Raw genomic sequence first — 6,064 nt, forward strand, 5'->3', positions numbered from 1 at the left:
TGTGTGTGTCTCATTTGTATTTCATTATACAGTATTCCATGATCTAATAATTATTCCTTGATATTTCATTATCTGTTGTTATTTATTTTAAAATTGGAAATGATACTGTATTCATCTGTCTTTGAACTATGTAAACTATGTAGGGCTGCTGGGATTCTGGTGAATATATCTCTGGCAGATATTATTACATTACATTATTTAGGTTTAATAATGTTTTAAATTAATGCATTTTCATATTAATGCATATTTGTCCTCTAAATTAATTTCTCACATTGCTAGTGCTACACCATCCATTTAATTAAATCAAAAAGCTGTAAAAAAAAAAAAGTAATATTAAATGTTAAATATTTTTTTAATAGAAATGTTAAATGTCAATGTTACATTCAAAATGTAAAAATAACGTGTATATAGCTATATTCTTCATCCTGTAACAGGACAAATTGTTTTGATAATATTTTTTTTGTCACCAGGAGAGGGTAGCATTGCCTTTTAAATTTCTCTGGCTCTTCATCTCCATTTTAGTTTGTGTGAAACACTGTTTGTGTGCATGAGGTGGATTTCATTCACTTTTTCTATATTCATCCCAGATAAAACAAAATGCTCTTGACACATGTAGGGCAGCTGCAGCAGAGCCTATTTGTAATACCACAGGAGAGTTATTGTGGCGGTGCATGGTGATATATTGCCAAGAGGACCCATACTTTGCTTGAAAATATCAGACCTGTAAATCAAATCCCAAGCAGGTCTTAATAAGAGCTCAATGGATGTCAGTGCAGATTCTTTATAATGGTGTTTTCCTGTAACCCAAAGACAGCTTTCCTTAAAGGGATAGTTCACCCAAAAATGAAAATTCTGTTAGGAATTATTACCCTTCATGTTGTTCCAAACCTGTAAGACCTTCATTCATCTTCAGAATACAAATTAAGATATTTTTGATGAAATGTCAGCGATTTCTGACCCTGCATAGAAAGCAATGTAACTGACACGTTCAAGGCCCAAAAAGCTAGTAAGGACATCATTAAAATGTCCATGCGACATCAGTGGTTCGACCGTAATGTCATGAAGCTATCAGAATACTTTTTGCATGCAAAGAAAACAATTTATTGTCTTCCGTGTCAGTCTTCAGCACATATTCATGAACTCTTTTTTTTATGATATCCTTACTATGCTTCTGGGTCTTGAACTTGTCAGTTGTGTTGCGGTGTATACACTGTAAAAAGTTTAACTATTATTTACTCAATTTTTTTGGTGAAACATTTTTACACTCAAAAAAATTGAGTAAATTTTAAAGCTGTGAAATCAATGAAATATACTGTTTAAATTGAGTAATTGTCAGTAAAAAAATTAAGTAAATCTGAATAACTGAATTACTTTATATGAGAAATAAAATTAATTAGATATAATCAAAATTATAAAACACCACAACTGTAATTCTATGTAAAATAAACAAAAAATATTGAGTAGATATAATTGAAATATTGGATGAAATTTAACCAAAAAAATGTGCTACGTTTACTACATGTAAAAGTGAATTTAACTTAATATTGGACTATAAATTATCAAAATGTTGCATTCACTTTTTTTTTACACTATTTACCCTTTATAATTAATATAATAAAACCAAATAAAGAAAGAAACACATTTTTTTATTGAAAATTTATTTGTCAATTAAACATAAGACAAAGTCTAAAATCAACCTTTGAAACATCTTATCCATTTTAATATTCCAGTAAATTGCAAAAATTAAAACTGTAAAGTAGCCATAAGGGAAATGATTAAACCTTATGAAACATTTCATCCATCTTAGTATTCAAGTAGATTACATGTAAAATACGATAGCCGTAAGAGAAATGACATCTTTGTTCCTGGTGCATACAAGCCATTTGCAGTCACACTCAACATTAAACCATAAAAAAATATAAAAGCAACACTTACATCAATATTAAAGGGATAGTTCACCCAAAAAGATGATGTTGTCATAATGTACTCGCCCCCCCCCCCTCCCCCCTCCCCCTGTTGGTTAACAGATAGTTGAAAGTTGCCATTGACTTCCATGGTAGGAAAAAAAAAAAAAGTATACTATGCAAAGTCAATGGCAACCTTTAACTGCGTTAACAAACACTCTTTAATACTTGGCTGAATGTCACGTCACTTCACTTAAAATATCTTTTGTGTTCAACATAAGAAAGAAACTCGTACAGGTTTGGGACAAATTGAGGGAGAGTAAATTATGACAAAATCATCTTTTTGGGTGAACTATCCCTTCAACAGAATTAATCCGATAACAGAAACACTTCCATCAGGAATACCCATTCTGTGGGATGATCATGAACCACGACTATGCAAGAAGATACTTTTTTAACCTCTGAACATTAACAGAGTTTTGGAGGATCCAGCTCAAGAAACAGTTTTTGGAACAACTCAAGTGAGTACAGGTCCTTCTAAAAAAATTAGCATATTGTGATGAAGTTCATTATTTTCCGTAATGTAATGATAAAAATTAAACTTTCATATATTTTAGATTCATTGCACACCAACTGAAATATTTCAGGTCTTTTATTGTTTTAATACTGATGATTTTGGCATACAGCTCATGAAAACCCAAAATTCCTATCTCAAAAAATTAGCATATCATGAAAAGGTTCTCTAAACGAGCTATTAACCTAATCATCTGAATCAGCTAATTAACTCTAAACACTTGCAAAAGATTCCTGAGGCTTTTAAAAACTCCCAGCCTGGTTCATTACTCAAAACGGCAATCATGGGTAAGACTGCCAACCTGACTGCTGTCCTGAAGGCCATCATTGACACCCTCAAGCGAGAGGGTAAGACACAGAAAGAAATTTCTGAACGAATAGGCTGTTCCCAGAGTGCTGTATCAAGGCACCTCAGTGGGAAGTCTGTGGGAAGGAAAAAGTGTGGCAAAAAACGCTGCACAACGAGAAGCAGTGACCAGACCCTGAGGAAGATTGTGGAGAAGGACCGATTCCAGACCTTGGGGGACCTGCGGAAGCAGTGGACTGAGTCTGGAGTAGAAACATCCAGAGCCACCATGCACAGGCGTGTGCAGGAAATGGGCTACGAGAAGCAGCACTGGACTGTAGCTCAGTGGTCCTAAGTACTTTTTTTGGATGAAAGCCAATTTTTCATGTCATTCGGAAATCAAGGTGCCAGAGTCTGGAGGAAGACTGGGGAGAAGGAAATGCCAAAATGCCTGGAGTCCAGTGTCAAGTACCCACAGTCCGTGATGGTCTGGGGTGCCATGTCAGCTGCTGCTGTTGGCCCACTGTGTTTTATCAAGGGCAGGGTCAATGTAGCTAGTTAGCAGGAGATTTTGGAGCACTTCATGCTTCCATCTGCTGAAAAGCTTTATGAAGATGAAGATTTCGTTTTTCAGCACGACCTGGCACCTGCTCACAGTGCCAAAACCACTGGTAAATGGTTTACGGACCATGGTATTACTGTGCTCAATAGAGAATCTCTGGAATATTGTGAAGAGAAAGTTGAGAGACGCAAGACCCAACACTCTGGATGAGCTTAAGGCCGCTATCGAAGCATCCTGGGCCTCCATAACACCTCAGCAGTGCCACAGGCTGATTGCCTCCATGACACGCGCATTGAAGCAGTCATTTCTGCAAAAGGATTCCCGACCAAGTATTGAGTGCATAACTGAACATAATTATTTGAAGGTTGACTTTTTTGTATTAAAAACACTTTTCTTTTATTGGTCAGATGAAATAAGCTAATTTTTTGAGATAGGAATTTTGGGTTTTCATGAGCTGTATGCCAAAAGCATCAGTATTTAAACAATAAAAGACCTGAAATATTTCAGTTGGTGTGCAATGAATCTAAAATATATGAAAGTTTAATTTGTATCATTACATTAAGGAAAATAATGAACTTCATCACAATATGCTAATTTTTGGAGAAGGACCTGTATTTGTGGGTCTTGGGATATCTCAAATCCAATGTGACTCCCAAAAGATGGCAGCAGGCTCTGCTGAGATTCCCAAGATTACATCGCTGACTGCCCCATCATTGTCCCGAAGGATGTAGATTTTTATGACCTCCTCTGCCAACTCTGCTTGTACGAAGATGGGTAGATCAGCTGAACCCTACAGGCAAATTTTAAAGATAACTGGTTAGAGCTAACATTCAAACCTGAATGTTACAAGAAAGTGACAAATACACAAAACAAATAGCACCTGAAGAAGCAAACATTCTGTTGGACCATATGATAGGTAAAATCTCAAAGTTTACTAGGGGGAGGAGTTGCAAAAATTAACAGCATTCTTCTTAACAAGAGGACAGGTTAATTTTCTACATAGGGACATTTATTTTTAACAATAACCCTAAAAGAAAAATGAAAAGAGACCAACTGCGAGCTTCTATGCTGTAAATCAATGCTATAGGCTTTTATTGAGGAAATAATGTAAGTTGCTTTGGAAAAAAGTGTCTGCCAAATGCATAAATGTAAACATATTAACTTACTAAAAATACAACAGTTTATTTTATCTAAAATGTACAGTTATATTTTATTTTTTCCACTAAAACAATTTAGTATTTGACTAACAAATTGTTCATTTATAATACACATAATATATTTGTGAAATTTCTATCAAACTATTTAAGGATGGAAAATTAAACTGATCTGTTTCAGGGAACAAAAATATTACTTAATTCAAATCAAAATGAATATATTTAAACACACTCTTAAGAAATTTAGTAAGTTCACTCAATTAAAACAACGTACCCCTCACCCAGCCTCGGCTGTCCTTCAATACCCACCAGGTCTGGATTTGTTACATTAAAAAGCTTAATGTTTTCAAACTTTTGACCGATATTGTATGTCATAAGTTTCAGTGTACTAGAATGATTTTACAACGGAGCATATAGTGGGAGCTGATTAAAACGCACCAGTCTATGTTATGTCCACGCCATTTTAAATACTTTTGCATGGAGTATTTGTAGTGGTGATTTAAGAGCTCATACCTCAGTTCATGTAGTAATTATGATGTTTTACAAAAACGTGACAGCTTTTTACAAGACAGAATGTTGTCATTTGAAAGTTCATAAATGATGTGTTCCCTTTTGACAAGCCACTGACCCCAAAGGGGAACCTGTACAAAATCGTTTTCCATTGGGCATGTATAGTTGCTGGACCACGGTTACACTTATCGTTAGACTTTCAAATGGCGGTTGAAATAAACGGTGATCCAAATAGTACGAACGTTAACCCACTCCAAAAAAAAAAAAAAAAAACTAACATACATATGGCTGCCCCACTAACTAACTTAGAAAACTACACTGTTATGTACACGTACACACGGTCAATGTTTAATCAACTTTTGAATACATTATTGCAAATATACATAGTTATAAAATGACTACGTTACTTACAGGAAATTCGAGTGATGCTGTTCACGTCGTAGCTGAGAAAAGCAGTCCTTCAGTGACAGGTGCCTCTTGTTTGAGCCGCGAAACTTGTTAAACTTCTTAAGATGACGCAAAATACAAACACAATTGTTAGGAAATCCTTAATAATTAACTAATGAATTAAACATTACAAACATAATTAGTATTAACTAGCTGGATAAATTACATAACGTACCACAATATGAGAGGAGTGCGGGCCTTGCCGTTGCTGAGGAAAGCCGTCCTTCAGGTGACTTCGATTAAGCTACGAAACTTGTTGAATATGACGTAAAATACAAAGACAATTGTTAGGAAATGCTTAATAATTATTAACTTTTTAATAAAGTGTTACAAACGTAAGTAGGATTAGCTGACTAACGTTACTTACCAGGAGTTGTGAGGTGTATGGCTAGTCGACGTCGCTGCTGAGGAAAGCAGATTTTTTTTTTTTCCTGCGGAGCTGCACACGTGATCACTTTAGCCGCGAAATTTACTCAATTTATTTAAACTTTCATTTATTAAGCTGGAACTTTATTTAGGAAAATTGGTAGGAAATACTTAATAATTTTAGTTTCTAAAACAGATCAGTACAAGTAAATAATTATCAAATATTTCTATTAGAATTCACCAGAAATATTGAAGGTATATT

This window comes from Carassius auratus, chromosome 19 (genome assembly GCF_003368295.1).
Source record: "Carassius auratus strain Wakin chromosome 19, ASM336829v1, whole genome shotgun sequence".
NCBI lineage: Eukaryota > Metazoa > Chordata > Actinopteri > Cypriniformes > Cyprinidae > Carassius > Carassius auratus.